General features: G+C 38.2%; 1 protein-coding gene across 1 annotated transcript in view; it reads left to right on the forward strand.

The window, feature by feature from the left end:
* LOC147677799 (ATP-binding cassette sub-family C member 12-like) overlaps nucleotides 1–19,721 on the forward strand; it is a 2,578,840-nt gene that overhangs the window by 1,497,782 nt on the left and 1,061,337 nt on the right. The gene's annotated exons all lie outside the window — the stretch shown is intronic.

Below are 19,721 nucleotides of genomic sequence, written 5' to 3' on the forward strand. Positions count from 1 at the left end.
AAATTTGGCAGAGAGGTAGAGTTTGGTTCACAGATTGTGCTTTTTGTTAAATGTTGTAAATCCGTTTAGTAGTTTCTAAGAAAATTACAAGTAAAATCATAGCGATATCTAGAGACGGAGTACGGCATGCGTACAGAAATCCGTACAATTATGAGCACGAGCTGCATGCTGATTGGTTGTCAACTGTTTATCAACACTCCTAACCAGGAAGTGTTGGCAGCCATCTTGTTTGTCGCTAGAACTTAGTCACAAGAAAATAGTAAAACAAAGTTGAGAAATAAGGAAAGGGGGCAGGGTAGAAACATCCTGACCCTCTAGGCTTGCTCAGGGGATCGTTCATGAATTTTTAGGCTATATACATTTTTTTATTTAAAAATAGAAAAATCGCGGAGTATGCGTACGGAAATCCGTACAATTACGAGCACGAGCTGCATGCTGATTGGCTGTCAACTGTCTGTCAACACTGCAAACCAGGAAGTGTTGGCAGCCATGTTGTTGGTCGCAAGAACCAAGTCATAAGAAAATAGGAAAACAAAGTTATGAAATAAGGAAAGGGGGCAGGGTAGAAACATCCTGAACCTCTTGGGTTGCTCAGGGGGTCGTTCATGGATTTTTAGGCTATTTATTCTAAAGTGTTGGCAGCCATCTTGTTCGTCTCTAGAACCGAGTCACAAGAAAACAGTAAAACAAAGTTGAGAAATAAGGAAATGGGGCAGGGTAGAAACATCCTGACCCTCTAGGCTTGCTCAGGGGGTCGTTCATGAATTTTTAGGCTACATATTTATTTATTTCTTTAAATAGAAATATCGTGGGGTACGCATATGGAAATCCGTACAGTTATGAGCACGAGCTGCATGCTGATTGGCTGTCAACTGTCTGTCAACACTGTAAACCAGGAAGAGTTGGCAGCCATGTTGCTGGTAGCAAGAACTGAGTCATAAGAAAATAGGAAAACAAAGTTGAGAAATAAGGAAAGGGGACAGGGTAGAAACATCCTGAACCATGAGCTGCATGCTGATTGGCTGTGAACGCTCCAAACTAGGAAGTGTTGGTAGCCATCTTTTAATGAATTATGCGGGAGGCTCATGGCCCTCGTACATGCCCCGGAGACTGCCACCTTCCTGGGGCAGTAATATTTAAAAAAGGTCGGGTCCATGACGGCACGGACCTCTCAGCCCAGGGATTACCACTTTTCAGGGTTTTTTAATGTTGGGAGGGGGTCGCGTGGTCTCCGTCCTGGAGCTCTTGATGGCTCAGGGGACCACCATCTCTCAAGGCCGGCTCCTGCATTGTCCCGGGATGTCTACTCCTGGGACATTGCTGTTTGGTATGGTAGGGCGGGAGCGTCGCGGCTGCCACTTTAGCACAGGAAACTGGTTTCCTATTTGAAAGAGAGAGCAAGTTAAGCTGCTGTGTCTTTCAAGTAGGAACGCAGATTGCTTTTCATTAGAGAGAGCAGCATATAAACTGCTCTCTCTGACAAAGCAATTCCGGCTCTCGAAGGACGCGGGGAACTGGCTGGGACCGTGGGGGTATTGGTGTTCCCCACACGGTCCCTAATGAAATTTTTTGGGAGTCCCGGGAAATGGGTTCCTTTGCAGCTCCTTAAACATTCGTACATTTAATTTCTGTAAAAACCTTTTTTTATGTTGAGGAATAGAGTATTCCTCTAGTGAATTTGTCATCCATGTATGTTTTTTACTTTTTCTTTATTTGAATTCCGTTTCATTTACAGTATGTTTCTACCTCTTTTAAGAATGAGTTCCATAGCGTAGCATCTGTTGCAGTATTTTTAGCTTTTTCGTTCTTTTGCTTACTTACCAGTTTGTGTTCAAGATTCGGTGTCCTATTTGTGTACCTTACCTTTGTGTATCTTTTCTGCAGCTTTCTTTTGTGTACGTTTTTTTGAATCTGAGTTTTTTTATTCAGTGCTTCATCCAGTGTTCTGAATATAGCAGTACATGTGGAGACATGTACTTTACCCCATTTCTTTTCTTCCCTCCACCCTAATTGACAACGTAATGGGGTGAGTCAAAGCATGGCACTAGTGTTGTCACTGTTTTAAGTTTGCAACACAGTAGGTAGGATAAATAAATAAATCACTTGACACAATGCAGAGTGACACTATTTATTGTATTTAATTTTTAAATGTTTTCAAAATAAAATACACTCATGTACAAAATATTGTTTCTTTATTTGCAAGATAAATATCTAATATAATTCATATGAATCACCACATATGCTGATATTACAGTAATGATACAACGAAGTTTTTATGTTTTTGTACAAGGAGCTACAACATGAGAAATTCAGTATGGAAAATCAACAAAACAATTTGGAAGACAGTCACACTCATGTTCAAAATATTGTTGCTTTATTTGCAAGATAAATATTTAATATAATTCTTATCAATCACCACATATGCTGATATTACAGTAAAGATAAAATGAAGTGTTTATGTTTTTGTACAAGGACCTACAACATAAGAAATTTAGTACGGAAAATCAACAAAACAATTTGGAAGACAGTTACAGTCATGTACAAAATATTGTTGCTTTATTTGTAAGATCAATATTTAATATAATTCATATGAATCACCACATATGCTGTTATTACAGTAAAGATAAAATGAAGTGTTTATGTTTTTGCACAAGGACCTACAACATAAGAAATTCAGTATGGAAAATCAACAAAACAATTTGGAAGACAGTTTTGAAATTAGTAACAGTGTCATAGAAGAGCTGAACATACTTTTTACAAGTAGCGAGAATGAAGAGGAATATATAAATGCTGCAGATATTAGCTGTGATTTCCTAGACTAAACCTTAGATGTTGATTTTCTGGAAGCATTAGATGACATCGAGTATGATCATATGAGTTTTGAAATTGATAATCAGGAATATGAAATACATGATGAAATTATTTTAGAAGCTCTATTAAGTTATGAGATGTTATAAGAATACATTTATTAACCGCATGCGTGCGGGCGGAATTCCGCTCGCACGCTGAGATTTTTAAAATCGCATGTTACGTGACGAGCTGGGCTCGTCATCAGCGTGCGAGCAGGCTACGCCATGACGAGCCCAGCTCGTCATCAGCATGCAAGGGGTTAAAGTGGGTTGAGACATTCTTGTTGCAGAATTGTAATCATTCAGCTAGTACTGAAGTACTCATGTTGCAAAGTGGGCCTTAGGGCATGGACTGCTTGAAACCCCTATAGACTATGTATGCAGTTTTTCATGCACCGTTAAATTTGTCTTTTATACCTTTAATTGCCCAGTCGATTTCCTTACACTTCCAGGAAACACTAATACACTTCTATAAAGGCAGTAAGTGTGCACATTTCTTACTGCCTTCAGCTGGGGTAGTTGTTACAACAAAAAAGCTCGATAAAGGGCATGCCTTTTGAATACGAATATGAAATAGAATAGTTGAAAAACATAGCCAAGAAAGGCAGCAAGTAGGTGCGTGTGTACGTGTAGATGGTGTGTTGATTGAGTGGAAGATGAATAATGTAAAAAATAAGAAAAGCTGCAAGTGTGTAAATTACCCACTGCCATTCACTGGTAGTAGTTACCAAGAAGGCTCAATAAAAGGCCAGTACTTTGAATTAGAATAACAAACAGAAGATTTGATAACTGTAGACCATACTTGCTCTTTTTTATTATTGGTAGACTTTTATTAAACTTTTTATTATGCATGAACAGCAGGAAGTGTGCGAATTACCACTGCCAATCACGAGTAATAGTTAGCAAGAAGGCTCAATAAAGGGCCTGTACTTTGAATTTGTATTACAAGAAGAATAATTGATAACCCCAGCCAAGAAAGGCAGCAAGTGTGCAAATTTCTCAGTGCCATCGGCCGGGGTAGTAGCTACAACAAAAAGGCTCAATAAAGGCCTGCACTTTGAATAGGCATATGAAATTGAACAATAATTGATAACCCCTGTCAAAAAGGCAGTAAGTAGGTGTGTGTATGTGTGGATGATGTGTTCATTGAGCGGAAGATGAATAAGGTGAAAAATAACAAAAGCAGCAGGCCCGAATAATACCTACTGCCTTGTCAGGGAAGTGGATGTTTGGATTTCCTGTCCATTAAATAGAGTGGGAGTTGCATTCCACAGTGAGAGTCTCGAGAAACTGCTTCCACATGTAAGTAGGCAAGGAAGTGCATAAAGTACACACTCCCGACACTGGGTGGTAGTGTTGAAAAATAACAATATTTCCCCCTTTCTAGGGTTGTAAAAAAGCTGAAAATTAAGAAAGGCTGCAGTACCCACTGTCTTGTCAGGGAAGTGGATGTTTGGATTTCAAGTCCATTACACGGACTGTGCGTTGGATTCCGCAGGGGGAGCCTGACAAATGGGTACCATATCTAAGTAAGCAATGGAAGTGCACAAAGTACACACACTGTGCGGTAGAAAAGGATGCAAGAAAGGACGCAAGTGTGCGAATTACCCACTGCCATTCACGAGTAATAGTTACTAAGGAGGCTCAATAAAGGGCCTGTACTTTGAATTTGTATTACAAGAAGAATATTTGATAACCCCAGCCAAGAAAGGCAGCAAGTGTGCAAATTTCCCACTGCCTTCGGTTGGGGTAGTAGCTATACCAATATCAAAAAGGCTTGATAAAGGGCCATAATAGATAACCCCAGCCAGGAAAGGCAGCACGTAAGTGTGTGTACATGTGAATGATGTGTTCATTGATTATAAGATGATTAAGGTAAAAAGTTAGAAATGTTGAAGATGCGCAAAGTAAGCATTGTCTTATCATGGAAGTAGATATTTGGATACCGAGCTCATTACAGACTGTGCGTCAGAAGAAAGGATAAATGTGTGGAAATTACGCACTGCAATTTACGGGAAGTAGTGAACAAGAAGGCCGAATAAAGGGTGTGTACTTTGAATTTGTATTAGAAGAAGAAGAATTTATAACCCCAGTCAAGAAAGGCAGCAAGTGTGCATATTTCCAACTGCTTTTGTGCTTTTGGTGGGAGTAGTTACAACAAAAAAGGTTGATAAATGTCTAATGAGTAATGTTGAGGACAGATATGTTTCTTTTTTTATGAAGTTGATAGACTGTTTCACGTAACAGAAAAGTTCATCGCAATAAATGTATAGAAATGTAAATTTACTAAAATCAAGATTAATATGTGAGTATGGACTGCTTGCCGAAGATGCTGTTGCAGCAGTTTATGTGCTTGGTGCAGCAGCAGGTGAGTTGCCCTGCAATTTTTGTGTTACAGCTCAAGCAAAGTTGTTGTGGTGCAAGTTCTTCACGTGTCGCACTATATTTGCTGTGTGAAAGAAGTCTTTTTTGGATGGGTTACCCTTTGAAAGAGTTGTTTGGTAAATTTTCCAGATTACTTTTGGAACATTAACCTTTGCCTGGAGTATTAGCTATGACAAAAAGGTTCAATAAAGGGCTTTGACGTTCAATCAGAATATGAAATTGAAGACTAATTGATAATTCCAGTCAAGAAAGGCAGAAAGTGAGAAAATTAAGCACTGCTTTCGGCTGGGGTAGTTGCTACCAATTACAAGATGATGTCAAAAAAGTAATGTTGAGCATAGCGATGCTCCTACTCCCTGCATTTTATTAGGTCGATAGACTGTTCCCCGTAAGACAAAAGTTCATCACAAAAAATGCATAGAATGTTAATTTCACCAAAATGAGGATCAATTCGTGGGTGTGGATTGCTTGCTGAATATGCTGCTGCAGCAATCGATGTGCTTGGTGCAGCATCAGGTGAGTTTTCCTGTAACATCTGTGTTGGAGCTCTAGCAAAGTTTTTGGGGTGCAAGTTCTTGATATATCGTATCATACTTGGTGTGCCAAAGGAGTATTTTTTGGATGCATTACTCCTTTAAAGAGTTGTTTGGGAAATTTTTAGAGGTTACTAACGGAGCATTACCCATTTTTTGCTCTTCAGGGATAGTAAATAAATTCCAAATTAGTGCTTTTTTCTTCTTCTTTAGAGGGTGTTCAGGAATTAAATCTCTTTTTGAAGAAAAGGTTGAAGATGAGTGTATTGCTGTTATTATGGTGATCGTTCTATTTGACAGGATTCTCAGAAGAGATGGTCCTTAGGAACTCAAAGTAGAATGAATAAAAAGGGAGGGATCTTTGAACAGTTGGAATTGGAAGTGTTATGAACTAATACACTATAATACGTATACTTTCTGGCTTTTTTTCAGTTAAATATTCAATTTCTTGTACAGATTTAAGTACTCAAGTTTGTGTTGCATGAAGACTTAGACGCACCCAAATGATTCTTGTATATTTAGAGTAAAGACTTGCAGATGATAAGCGATCTGAACATTCATAAGCTCCAAGTTCTCGATGATATAACATTTTTAAACTGTAACTATATAATTTTTTAGTTCGATTTTTCTTGTAGGAAATCTCTTGTCACATCTCCTTCAATTCTGTCTTTTCTCATTTTGTTATGTAGAGTGTTAGATATCGAGCAACAGAATTGTCTGCAATATATTGAATGTCTATGTTAGCATTCTACATGGACAAAATGACTGGGTTGTAGGAATTTATATTTTTTGACTTCATTTCTTTTTAAGTTGTATGTATTTTTGGAGACTTTTTTGTGATAGTATGTAGCAAAGATGACATAAACTGTTCACTCTTCCTTTCAATATTGCAGGATGTGGAAATCCAAAACGGCATTTGGTGTAGAACTTGTTCTTAAATTTGTAGTTTCGATGACAGTATTTCCTACAATGATGGCTTTGTAATCGTAAGACTTGTTGTTTTAAGTCTTTATCTTGTATACTTTTGGGTATATTACATGTGGCATATTTTCTAATGAAAGACAGCACAGTATCATCTGACTCAGTTGCAAATTTGGGAGCATCTTTGATCCATATTAGCATATGTATGTGAGGAGTATCTTTTCGTTGATACTCTTTTCTCCAAAAGAAATCCAAAACCGTTCCAAGAGGAGAATTTCTGTTATTGGTGATAAAAGATATTATAGCCTTGAATCTATGATTGAAATACCTGCATACATTAACTAGACCCAAAGAGCGCAATTCTCCAGGTGTCTTGTATTCAATATTTAGTATATTTCGAAGTATTTTTGTTTGGATCACCCTTTGAAAGAGTTGTTTGGCAGATTTTACAGACTACTTTTGGAATATTAACCATCGGCTGGGGTAGCAGCTATGACAAAAATGTTTGATAAAGGTTTGATAAAGGGCCTTGATGTTCTACTAGAATATGAAATTGAGGAATAATTGATAATCACAGCCAAGAAAGGCAGCGAGTGTGTATCTAAAGCAACAAAGTTCTATGGAGTGTGTTCAAGCGCGACACATTGGTAGCAAAGTCTTTAAAATCAAGTTTTCTAATAAATATTCGTTGTCCATTCACAGAAGTTGAAGTAGATCTTTAAAAAAAAATTCTAAATAAGTAAATAAGTCATCTCATTCAAGACCGTCACGTGGTGATGAGTTGTGGTGCACTGAGTTAGTAATTCCTTTGGCGCTGAGCTTGAATGCACCTTGTGATGATGTGTGGTCGGGGGGAGGTACAGTAATTGAAGTAATGTCTTTTGTTGATTGAATTCTGTATCAATTCCATTTAAAAAGACAGTATGTCTCACTGTGACATAAAACTGTTTACTCTTCTTTGTGATGATTTATGGTACACTGAGTAAGTAGTATCTTTGGCGCTGAGCTTGTACGTTTCCGGTGCAGTGTAGATTGAAGACAGTTGGTAACAGACATAGACGAATGGTTTTCGTCACTTATTTAAACAAAATGTGAACAGATATAGTAGAATTGTGTCTGCATTACATAAATGAAGGTTGAATTTCCTAGTGTTCAAACTTTAAGAAAATCTGAGGACATTGTGCAATTGTCTCTGTTTTGAGTAAATCAAGATGGTATGGAATGTTTTCTGTAGTGCTGGCGCTCTTGGTATCTAGTTGTGAACTCTTCTGAGTGCAGAATTGATTGAAGACACTTCTAAGCACACATAATGAAGAGAAATTTACATGCAAAACTCAATTGAAGTTGTGAACCCAGCTTTCCTTAGTGTAGATTGAAGGCAGTTGTTGACACAAAAATCGATGAGTGCTATTTTGTCACAGTTAACAGAATCTAAGGACAGTCTCTCTTAAATAAAGCAAGGCTAAATTGAATGTTGTCCTTAGTGTAGATGGAAAGGTGAATTCAAGTTGTGAACCCTACTATTTGCAGTGTAGATTGAAGGCTCTAGTGAGCACAGTTATAGATAAATGCTATTTGTGAGATTCTTTTACAAAATCGGAAGACATAAAGTCCATTAGTCTCTACCTTAAATAAAGCATGGCTGAATTGAATGTTTTCTGTAGTAGTGAAGCTCCTGCTATCAAGTTTTGTTTTTTACTGGCCGCAGAATATATTGAAGGCAGTTGTCAGCACAGTTATTGTAGATACATTTAGTTCCAAAGCTGAATTCGAATTGTGAACCCAGCTGTCTGCAGTGTAGATTGAAGGCAGTTGTTGACACAAAATCGATGAGTGCTATTTTGTCACAGTTAACAGAATCTGAGGACACAGTACAATTGTCTGTCTTAAATAAAGCAAGGCTAGATTCAATGGTGTCCTTAGTGTAGATGGAAAGGTGAATTCAAGGTGTGAACCCTACTGTCCATAGTGTAGATTGAAGGCTCTAGTGAGCACAGTTATAGATGAATGCTATTTGTGAGATTGTTTTACAAAATCGGAAGACATAAAATCCATTGGTTTCTACCTTAAAAAAAGCAAGGTTGAATTGAAAGTTTTCTGTAGTAGTGGAGCTCCTGCTGTCAAGTTTTGATTTTTACTGGCCGCAGAATATATTGAAGGCAGTTGTCAGCACAGATATTGTAAATACATTTAGTTCCAAAGCTGAATTCGAATTGTAAACCCAGCTGTCTGCAGTGTAGATTGAAGGCAGTTGTTGTCACAAAAATCGATGAGTGCTATTTTGTCCCAGTTAACAGAATCTGAGGACACCGTACAATTGTCTGTCTTAAATAAAGCAAGGCTAGATTCAATGTTGTCCTTAGTGTAGATGGAAAGGTGAATTCAAGTTGTGAACCCTACTGTTCGCAGTGTAGATTGAAGGCTCCAGTGAGCACAGTTATAGATGAATGCTATTTGTGAGATTCCTTTACAAAATCGGAAGACATAAAGTCCATTGGTTTCTACCTTAAATAAAGCAAGGTTGAATTGAAAGTTTTCTGTAGTAGTGGAGCTCCTGCTGTCAAGTTTTGATTTTTACTGGCCGCAGAATATATTGAAGGCAGTTGTCAGCACAGATATTGTAGATACATTTAGTTCCAAAGCTGAATTCGAATTGTAAACCCAGCTGTCTGCAGTGTAGATTGAAGGCAGTTGTTGACACAAAGATCGATGAGTGCTATTTTGTCCCAGTTAACAGAATCTGAGGACACAGTACAATTGTCTGTCTTAAATAAAGCAAGGCTAGATTCAATGTTGTCCTTAGTGTAGATGGAAAGGTGAATTCAAGTTGTGAACCCTACTGTTCGCAGTGTAGATTGAAGGCTCTAGTGAGCACAGTTATAGATGAATGCTATTTGTGAGATTCTTTTACAAAATCGGAAGACATAAAGTCCATTGGTTTCTACCTTAAAAAAAGCAAGGTTGAATTGAAAGTTTTCTGTAGTAGTGGAGCTCCTGCTGTCAAGTTTTGATTTTTACTGGCCGCAGAATATATTGAAGGCAGTTGTCAGCACAGATATTGTAAATACATTTAGTTCCAAAGCTGAATTTGAATTGTGAACCCAGCTGTCTGCAGTGTAGATTGAAGGCAGTTGTTGTCACAAAAATCGATGAGTGCTATTTTGTCCCAGTTAACAGAATCTGAGGACACCGTACAATTGTCTGTCTTAAATAAAGCAAGGCTAGATTCAATGTTGTCCTTAGTGTAGATGGAAAGGTGAATTCAAGTTGTGAACCCTACTGTTCGCAGTGTAGATTGAAGGCTCCAGTGAGCACAGTTATAGATGAATGCTATTTGTGAGATTCCTTTACAAAATCGGAAGACATAAAGTCCATTGGTTTCTACCTTAAATAAAGCAAGGTTGAATTGAAAGTTTTCTGTAGTAGTGTAGCTCCTGCTGTCAAGTTTTGATTTTTACTGGCCGCAGAATATATTGAAGGCAGTTGTCAGCACAGATATTGTAGATACATTTAGTTCCAAAGCTGAATTCGAATTGTAAACCCAGCTGTCTGCAGTGTAGATTGAAGGCAGTTGTTGACACAAAAATCGATGAGTGCTATTTTGTCCCAGTTAACAGAATCTGAGGACACCGTACAATTTTCTGTCTTAAATAAAGCAAGGCTAGATTCAATGTTGTCCTTAGTGTAGATGGAAAGGTGAATTCAAGTTGTGAACCCTACTGTTCGCAGTGTAGATTGAAGGCTCTAGTGAGCACAGTTATAGATGAATGCTATTTGTGAGATTCCTTTACAAAATCGGAAGACATAAAGTCCATTGGTTTCTACCTTAAATAAAGCAAGGTTGAATTGAAAGTTTTCTGTAGTAGTGGAGCTCCTGCTGTCAAGTTTTGATTTTTACTGGCCGCAGAATATATTGAAGGCAGTTGTCAGCACAGATATTGTAGATACATTTAGTTCCAAAGCTGAATTCGAATTGTGAACCCAGCTGTCTGCAGTGTAGATTGAAGGCAGTTGTTGACACAAAGATCGATGAGTGCTATTTTGTCACAGTTAACAGAATCTGAGGACACAGTACAATTGTCTGTCTTAAATAAAGCAAGGCTAGATTCAATGGTGTCCTTAGTGTAGATGGAAAGGTGAATTCAAGTTGTGAACCCTACTGTCCGTAGTGTAGATTGAAGGCTCTAGTGAGCACAGTTATAGATGAATGCTATTTGTGAGATTGTTTTACAAAATCGGAAGACATAAAATCCATTGGTTTCTACCTTAAATAAAGCAAGGTTGAATTGAATGTTTTCTGCAGTAGTGGAGCTCCTGCTGTCAAATTTTGATTTTTACTGGCCGCAGAATATATTGAAGGCAGTTGTCAGTACAGATATTGTAGATACATTTAGTTCCAAAGCTGAATTCGAATTGTGAACCCAGCTGTCTGCAGTGTAGATTGAAGGCAGTTGTTGACACAAAGATCGATGAGTGCTATTTTGTCACAGTTAACAGAATCTGAGGACACAGTTCAATTTTCTGTCTTAAATAAAGCAAGGCTAGATTCAATGTTGTCCTTAGTGTAGACGGAAAGGTGAATTCAAGTTGTGAACCCTACTGTTCGCAGTGTAGATTGAAGGCTCTAGTGAGCACAGTTATAGATGAATGCTATTTGTGAGATTCTTTTACAAATTTGAAGACATAAAATACATTAGTCACTACCTTAAATAAAGCAAGGCTGAATTGAATGTTTTGTGCACTAATGGAGCTGCTGCTATCAAGTTTTGATTTTTACTGGCCGCAGAATATATTGAAGGCAGTTGTCAGCACAGTTATTGAAGACCAATTTAGTTCCAAAGCTGAATTCAAATTGTGAACCCAGCTGTCCGCAGTGTAGATTGAAGGCAGTTGTTGACACAAAGAAAGATGACTGCTATTTTGTCACAGTTAACAGAATCTGAGGACACAGTACAATTGTCTGTCTTAAATAAAGTAAGGCTAGATTCAATGTTGTCCTTAGTGTAGATGGAAAGGTGAATTCAAGTTGTGAACCCTTCTGTACGCAGTGTAGATTGAAGGGTTTAGTGAGCACAGTTATAGATGAATACTATTTGTCACATTCCTTTACAAAATCGGAAGATATAGAATCCATTAGTCTCTACCTTAAATAAAGGAAGGCTGGATTCAATGTTTTCTGTGGTACTGATGTGCTCGTGGTATGAAGAGGTACACTCTGTTGTTCGTAGTGTACATTTGAAGGTAGTACTTAGTATAGACATTGAGGAATGTTTCTTGTGGCATCTATTAATAAAATTGTGTCTGCCTTACATAAATGAAGGCTAATTTGAATGTTGTGGATAGTGTAGATGGAAAGCTGAATTCAAGTTTTGAACCCTGCTGTCTCTAGTGTAGATCAAAGGCAGTAGTTGTCAGAGACATGGGGGAATGCTTTTTGTCACTTACTTAAATAAAATCTGAAGACCTACAGTAGAAACATCTTTAAATTAAAAAAATGAAGGCTGAATTTCCTACTGTTCAAAGTTTAAGAAAATCTGAGGACATTGTGAAATTGTCTCTGAAAGGCAGCAAGTATGCAAATGCTTCACTGCCTACGGTCAGGGTAGTTGATAGAACAAAAAGGGCTTGATAAAGAGCCTGCACTTTGAATAGGATTATGAAATTGAACAAGAGTTCATAACCCCTGCGAAGAAATGATGGAAGTGCGCAAATTTCCCACTGCTTTCTGCCAGTGCAGTATATACATGAAAAAGGCTTGATAAAGGGACATGAGTTTGAATTGGAATATGAAATTGAGGAGTAATTGATAACCACAGCCAAGAAAGGCAGGAAGTGTGCAAATTTGCCATTGCCTTCGACCGTGGTAGTAGCTACACCAAAAAAGCTTGGTAAATGGTGTTGAGATTGAATCAGAATATGAAATAGGTGTTATACTTAGTTTAGTTTCCACTGAGTTAGTGGTACCTGAAACAACAAGGTTTGTGGGGCTTGCGAAGATGTGTGGTCCGGGCAGGATGTACTAATAGTAATTTTTATTGGTCTTGTAAATTCTGGCTTAGTAAGGGCAATTGGCGATTTTGTGTAGGTTTGAGGTAGATTACTTTATTTGATACTGTACTTTATACGTAAGGAGCGAAGAATCAGTTAAATTCTGCCTGAATATGGACTTGTGGTGATGGTAGGAGGTAGTGGTTACCAAGACTTCTTGACTACGTGTCATTGATTACAGCTGCACAATATTGGTAATTTAGTGTGTGTGAATGCAGCGATGATAAGTGGTAGAATGGGTTAGTGGCTCCTGAAGGAACAAAGTTCTGTGAAGTCTGTGATTATGCGAGGTCCAAGCAGGACGCATTGGTAGCAAAGTCTTTAAAATCAAGTTTTTTTAATTAATGTTGGTTGTTCATTCACAACAGTAAGTTGAACTATATCTCCAAAAAGTAGCATATTTTTTTTTGTAAATAAGTCATGTTATTCACTACGGTCCTGTGTTGATGATTTCTGGTGCACTGGGTTAGTAATACCTTTGGCGCTGAGGTTGAATGTACCCTGTGATGATACATGATTGGGGGAGGAACAGTAATTGAAGTAATGTCTTTTGTCAATTGAATTCTGCATCAATCCCATTTAAAAGGAATAGTATGTTTCACTATAACATAAAAGTGTTCACTCTTCTTGGTGATTATTTATGGTGGAGTGAGTACGTAGTATCTTTGGCGCTGAGCTTGTACGTTCCTTGCGCAATGTAGATTGAAGGCAGTTGTTGACACAGAGATAGACGAATGCTTTTTGTCAGTTATTTAAAGAAAATGTGAAGACATATAGTAGAATTCTTTCTGCATTAAATGAAGGCTGAATTTCCTACTGTTCAAACTTAAAGAAAATCTGAGGACATTGTGCAATTGTCTCTGTTTGAAATAAATCAAGATTGTATTGAATGTTTTCTGTAGTGCTGGCGGTCTTGGTATCTAGTTGTTAACTGTACTCAGTATTGAAATGATTGAAAGCCGTTCTCAGCACAGATACTGAAGAGAAATTTACATCCAAAGCTGATTTGAAGTTGTGAACCCTGCTTTCTGCAATGTAGATTGAAGGTACTACTCGACACAAACATAGATGAATGCTATTTTGTACCGTTAAAAGAATCTGAGGACATAGTACAATTGTCTCTGCTTTAAATAAATTGAGAGTAATATGTCATACTCTGTTTTAAGAAATTGTTGCATTCTTAAATGCACAAAGGCAAGAATTAAGTTTGATACAATGCTTAGGTCATGAACAATGAGAAGATTCATTTTCTTCAAGAGTCTTCACAACAAGGTTCTCCAGATAGCTTGTGATATTCCAATTTGTTGTCATGTTCCACCGGTAGTATGAGTAAACAATGCAATGTAGCATTGAAAATGTTAACATTTGGTCATATTTTGAATATAAGGAACCTATTACAAATGTGCAACAAGGAAATGATGTTGAATATGGAACTATTCTACAAGAAATAAAAATTGGAGAAATGACTGAACATGGCAAAGAAGATTTACTGAGACGATTACTTTGAAATTTGTTTCCAAAAGCAAATATTGTTCCTAAGCTGGTAGCTACTTTTAAAATATTTGAGAACAACAGTTAAGAAAAGCAGCAAGTGTGAAAATATCCTACTGCCTTTGGCCAGGGTATTAGCTACAACAAAAAGGACTTTGAATCAGAAAATTAAATTGAACAATATTTGGCAACCCCAGCCAAGAAAGGCAGTTAGTGTGCAAAATTTCCACTACCTTCGGCCGGGGTCGTATGTACAAGAAAAAGGTTCAAAAGAGGGCCACGAGTTTGTATCAGAATATGAAATTCAAGAATAATTGATAACCCCAGCCAAGAAAGGCAGCAAGTGTGCAATTTTCCCACTGCCTTCAGCTGGGGTAGTAGCTACAACAAAAATTTTCAATAAAGGGCCATGAGTTTGAATCAGAATATGAAATTCAAGAATAATTGATAACCCCAGACAAAAACTGTGGCAAGTTGGTTTGTGTTATGTGTAGATGATGTGTTAATTGAGTGGAAGATAAAAAGGTGAACATTTAGAATGGCTGCAGACATGCAAACTATCCACTGAATTGTCAGGGAAGTGGATCTTTGGATTTCCACCTCATTATATGGATAGGGCGTCAAATTTTGCAGTGGAATGCTAAGAAATGGCTATCACATCGAAGGAAGCAATGTGAGTGCATTAAGTTACCACTGTGGGTGGTAGGGCTGAAAAATTACAACACGAGGCCCGTTTTAGGGACTTTAGTTTGAATTCGAATAATACTTGGCAAAGGCTGCAAGAAAGTCAGAGGAGGTGTGTTTGAGGTAGTGGATGCAGAATATGGTGAAAAGGAAGAAAGATAGCAGATGCGGAAAGAACCCACTGTCTTGTAAAGGAAATGGGTGTTTGGTTTTCTAGTGCATTACAGACTGTGAGTCAGATTCCGCAGTGGGAGCCTGAGAATCGGGAAAGGACACAAGTGTTTAAATTACCCACTGCCATTCACGGGTAGTAGTTACCAAGAAGGTTTAATAAAGGGTCTGAACCTTGAATTACTTGAAGAATAATGGATAACTTCAGCCAAGAAAAGCAGCAAGTGTGAAAATTTGCTACTGCCTTCGTCCGGGGTATTACCTACAACAAAAAGGCTTGATAAAAGGCCTTGATTTTTTAACCAAAATATGAAATTCAAGAGTAATTGATAACCCCAGCCAAGAAAGGCAGCAAGTGTGTAAATTTGTTACTTCCTTTGGACGGGGTAGTTGTTGCAACAAAAAGGCTCGATAAAGGGCCTTGATTTTTAATCAGAATATGAAATTCAGGAATAATTGATAACCCCAGCCAAGAAAGGCTGCAAGTGTGCAAATTTCCCATTTGCTTGTGCAGGGGTAGTATCTACATGAAAAAGGCTTGATAAAGGGCCTTGACTTTGAATCAGAATATCAAATTGAACAATAATTGACAACTCCAGCCAAGAAAGGCAGCAAGTGTGCAAATCTCCCAGTGCCTTCGGACGGGGTAGTTATTACAACAAAAAAGCTTGATAAATGTCTATTGACTAATGTTGAGGACAGCGATGCTCCTGTTTGCTTTTGATGAGGTTGATAGACAGTTTCACATAACAGAAAAGTTAATCGCAATAAATGCATAGAAATGTAAGTTGAACAAAATCAAGATTTATATGTGAGTATGGACTGCTTGCTGAAGATGCTGTTGCAGCAGTTGATATGCTTGGTGCTGCAGGAAGTGGGTTGCCGTTAAATCTTTGTGTTGCAGCTGAAGCAAAGTTGTTGAGGTGCGAGTTGTTCACATGTCGCACTATATTTGCTGTGCTAAAGAAGTATTTTTTAGATGGATCATCCTTTGAAAGAGTTGTTTGGCAACTTTTAAAGATTACTTTTGCAGTATTAACCTTCGGCTGGGGTAGTAGGTACAACAAAAAGGCTCAATAAAGGGTTATGATTTTGAATCAGAATATCAAATTTCACAATAATTGATAACCCCAGCCAAGAAAGGCAGCAAGTGTGCAAATTTCCCACTGCCTTCGGCCGGGGTAGTAGCTCCAACACTAAGCCTCGATAAAGGGCCTTGACTTTTAATCAGAATATGAAATTGAACAATAACTGATAACCCCAGCCAAGAAATGCAGTAACTGTCCTAATTTACCACTGCCTTAAGCCGGGGTAGTAGCTACCTAAAAAAGGCTCAATAAAGGGCCACAAGTTTGAATCAGAATATGAAATTCAAAAATGATTGATAACCCTAGCCAAAAACAGGAGCAAGTTGGTGTGTGTTATGTGTAGATGATGTGTTGATTGAGTGGAAGATAAACAAGGTGAAAAATTAGAAAGGCTGCAGACGTGCAAACTATCCACTGATTTGTCAGGGAAGTGGATCTTTGGATTTCCACCTCATTATACGGATAGGGCGTGGAATTTTGCAGTGGGATGCTAATAAATGGCTACCACATCGAAGGAAGCAATGTGAGTGCATTAAGTTGCCACTGTGGGTGGTAGGGCTGAAAAATTATAACACCGGGCCCATTTTAGGGACTTTAGTTTAAATTTGAAAAATACTTGGCAAAGGCTGCAAGAAAGTTAGCAGGTAGGTGTGTTTGAAGTAGTGGATGCAGAATATGGTGAAAAGGAAGAAAGGTAGCAGATGCGGAAAGAACCCACTGTCTTGTAAAGGAAATGGGTGTTTGGTTTTCTAGTGCATTACAGACTGTGAGTCGGATTCCGCAGTGGGAGCCTGAGAAACGAGAAAGGACGCAAGTGTTTAAATTACCCACTGCCATTCACAGGTAGTAGTTACCAAGAAGGTTTAATTAAGGGTCTGAACTTTGAATTACTTGAAGAATAATGGATAACTTCAGCCAAGAAAAGCATTAAGTGTGAAAATTTGCTACTGCCTTCGTCCGGGGTATTAGCTACAACAAAAAGGCTTGATAAAAGGCCTTGATTTTTAATCAGAATATGAAACTCAGGAATAATTGATAACCCCAGCCAAGAAAGGCTGCAAGTGTGCAAATTTCCCATTTGCTTGTGCAGGGGTAGTATCTACATGAAAAAGGCTTGATAAAGGGCCTTGACTTTGAATCAGAATATCAAATTGAACAATAATTGACAACTCCAGCCAAGAAAGGCAGCAAGTGTGCAAATTTCCCAGTGCCTTCAGACGGGGTAGTTATTACAACAAAAAAGCTTGATAAATGTCTAATGACTAATGTTGAGGACAGCGATGCTCCTGTTTGCTTTTGATGAGGTTGATAGACAGTTTCACATAACAGAAAAGGTAATCGCAATAAATGCATAGAAATGTAAGTTGAACAAAATCAAGATTTATATGTGAGTATGGACTGCTTGCTGAAGATGCTGTTGCAGCAGTTGATGTGCTTGGTGCTGCAGGAAGTGGGTTGCCGTTAAATCTTTGTGTTGCAGCTGAAGCAAAGTTGTTGAGGTGCGAGTTGTTCACATGTCGCACTATATTTGCTGTGCTAAAGAAGTATTTTTTAGATGGATCATCCTTTGAAAGAGTTGTTTGGCAACTTTTAAAGATTACTTTTGCAGTATTAACCTTCGGCTGGGGTAGTAGGTACAACAAAAAGGCTCAATAAAGGGTTATGACTTTGAATCAGAATATCAAATTTCACAATAATTGATAACCCTAGACAAGAAAGGTAGCAAGTGTGCAAATTTCCCACTGCCTTCGGCCAGGGTAGTAGCTGCAACAAAAATGCTCGATAAAGGGCTTGCACTTTTAATAGAAATATGAAATTGAACATTAGTTCATAACCTCTGTGAAGAAAGGCTGCAAATGCACAAATTTCCCACTGCCTTCAGTCGGGCTAGTTGATACACCAACAAGGTTTAATAAAGGGTCTGCACTTTGAATAGGAATATGAAATTGAACACTAGTTGATAACTCCTGCAAAGAAAGGTAACAAGTGCACAAATTTCTCACTGACTTCTACCGGGATAGTATGTACATGAAAAAGGCTTGATTAAGAGCCTTGACTTTGAATCAGAATATGAAATTGAACAATAGTTGATAATCCTTGCGAAGAAAGGCAGCAAGTGTGTAAATTACCTACTGCCTTCGGACAGGCTAGTACCTACAACAAAAAGGCTTGATACTGGGCTTTCAGTTTGAATACAGATATGAAATAGAAGAATAGTTGATAACAATAACCAAGAAAGGCAGTAAGTAGGAGTGTGTACGTGTAGATGATGTGTTGATTGAGTGGTAGATGTATAATGTAAAAAATAAGAAAGGCTGCAAGTGTCCAAATTATCCACTGCCATTCACGGGTAGTAGTTATCAAGAAGGCTCAATAAAGAGCCTGTACTTTGAATTAGATTAACAAACAGAAGATTTGATAACCATAGAGTATACTGTTTTTATTTAAATATTGGTAGAGTTTTGTTAAGCTTTATTTTTACACATGAACGGCAGGAAGTGCGCCAATTACCCACTGCTATTCACGTGTATGGTTACCAAGAAGGCTCAATAAAAGGCCTGCACTTTGAATTTGTATTGCAAGAAAGATAATTGATAACCCCAGCCAAGAAAGGCAGCAAGTGTGCAAATTTCCCACTGCCTACGGCCGGGGTAGTAGCGCCAACACTAAGCCTCGATAAAGGGCCTTGACTTTTAATCAGAATATGAAATTGAACAATAACTGATAACCCCAGCCAAGAAAGGCAGTAACTGTCCTAATTTACCACTGCCTTAAGTAGCTACTTCAAAAAGGCTCAATGAAGGGCCACAAGTTTGAATCAGAATATGAAATTCAAAAATTATTGATAACCCTAGCCAAAAACAGTAGCAAGTTGGTGTGTGCTATGTGTAGATGATGTGTTGATTGAGTGGAAGATTAAAAAGGTGAAAAATTAGAAAGGCTGCAGACGTGCAAACTATCCACTGACTTGTCAGGGAAGTGGTTCTTTGGATTTCCACCTCATTATACGGATAGGGCGTGGAATTTTGCAGTGGGATGCTAAGAAATGGCTACCACATTGAAGGAAGCAATGTGAGTGCATTAAGTTACCACTGTGGGTGGTAGGGCTGAAAAATTACACCACCGGGCCCATTTTAGGGACTTTAGTTTAAATTAGAAAAATACTTGGCAAAGGGTTCAAGAAAGTTAGCAGGTAGGTGTGTTTGAGGTAGTGGAGGCAGAATAAGGTGAAAAGGAAGAAAGGTAGCAGATGCAGAAAGAACCCACTGTCTTGTAAAGGAAATGGGTGTTTGGTTTTCTAGTGCATTACAGACTGTGAGTCGGATTCCGCAGTGGGAGCCTGAGAAAGGGGTATCTGATACAAGGAGCTAAGCAAGTGCACAAAGTACACACACTGTGCCGTGGAAAGGACGCAAGTGTGCAATTTAACCACTGCCATTCACGGGTAGTAATTACCAAGATGGTTCAATAAAGGGTCTGAACTTTGAATTACATGAAGAATAATTGATAACCCCAGCCAAGAAAGGCAGCAAGTGTGCAAATTTCCCACT

The sequence above is a fragment of the Lissotriton vulgaris genome, chromosome 12, assembly GCF_964263255.1.
Source record: "Lissotriton vulgaris chromosome 12, aLisVul1.2, whole genome shotgun sequence".
In the NCBI taxonomy this organism is placed as follows: domain Eukaryota; kingdom Metazoa; phylum Chordata; class Amphibia; order Caudata; family Salamandridae; genus Lissotriton; species Lissotriton vulgaris.